General features: G+C 31.7%; 1 long non-coding RNA gene across 1 annotated transcript in view; it reads left to right on the top strand.

Annotated features, from left to right (window-relative positions):
- Positions 1-1,156: 1,156 nt before the first annotated feature.
- The window catches only part of LOC106472166, an 855-nt gene continuing 761 nt past the window's right edge, over positions 1,157-1,250 (top strand). The window contains exon 1 of the long non-coding RNA XR_001291585.2: positions 1,157-1,207. This is a non-coding gene — a long non-coding RNA (uncharacterized LOC106472166). The remainder of the gene's footprint in view (positions 1,208-1,250) is intronic.

Here is a 1,250-nt window from a genome sequence, read left to right as displayed (position 1 = left end):
TAATATCACTGCCCACCAAAGTGTCACCAGTTGCCATTACATTATTGAAAGACTGCTAAAAACCTCAGTAAATGTCACAAACAAGAGAACATGAATGTATAATCCAGTTAATCCACATAATCAATGTTGTAGTGGTTAATTTCTGTAAAATATGTAGAAGACAACATTTTCGTTTGTTTTTATTCTTTTGTTATTAGTTAGAAAGAAAATGAGCCAGGTATGGTGATGTTACATGAGCCGACCGACATGACAACCTTGAAAAGTACTGGAATAAACCTATATGTTGTAATAAATAACAGGAACAGATAATGGGACGTGTGTCCCAAAAGTACAAAGTAAATTAAAAGAAAATGAGATTGAGGATAATTCAAATGAAAGTTCTAACTGATAAAGTTCAAATTTAGTACCATTCTTTCATACAATCAAGAAGACTAAGGAAAGAAAGACCACACAATGAATAGTAATAAAAGGTTAAAAAAAACATCTAAAGACGAGCAGTGTTGAGGACAAAATAATCCTATGTTGAAATTCTAGTGCTCATGAGGATTACTGCACATGTAGGATGTGTTGCCTTTCTACAGGTAGAGGCCTATGGTATAATAATTATATCATAGGCCGGCACAATATATACAATATGGAGCTTTGTTTGAGGAGTTTACAGAAAGGTGAGGAGCATTTCTGAACTGTATGTATCAAGTTCCTCTATATCAACAGAACTGAAATCTTTGAATTAATGTAGCTATATATTTATTGATCAATCAAGTTTCCAAAACTTTTTCAAGTTTCAATCATTCATGAGATTTCCATAGTAATTAATATCTCCATCTCAAGAGCACAATGTGATCTGAAAGTCCATAGTTTTGAAACAATACTAAATCTACCAATTCAACTATGTCAAGCTGTGCATGCTCATTTTTATCTTCAGTATTTATTCTTTCCTGTCTCTAGTATCTTGTTTGCTGTTTGACAGTAAATTTTCTTAATATATTTCTCAGATATCTGATGCATTAAATTATATATTATTATGTATACATGGTATATTCAGTTCTTCACTGACACACATTTAACTACTATAAGTCTCATCAGAAGACTACTAATACAAGTTAATACTGTACCAAAAGTCTCATCAAAAACTGATAACATGGGTTAATACTGTACTAGACATTTCATCAGATGACTGTTAATGTGGGTTAATAATGTACCAAAAGTCTCATCAAAAACTGATAACATGGGTTAATACTGTACTAGAC

Source organism: Limulus polyphemus, unplaced genomic scaffold (assembly GCF_000517525.1).
Source record: "Limulus polyphemus unplaced genomic scaffold, Limulus_polyphemus-2.1.2 Scaffold5130, whole genome shotgun sequence".
Lineage (NCBI taxonomy): Eukaryota > Metazoa > Arthropoda > Merostomata > Xiphosura > Limulidae > Limulus > Limulus polyphemus.
Note: the sequence above shows the minus strand (reverse complement) of the source record. Positions and strands in the feature narration are given on the sequence as shown.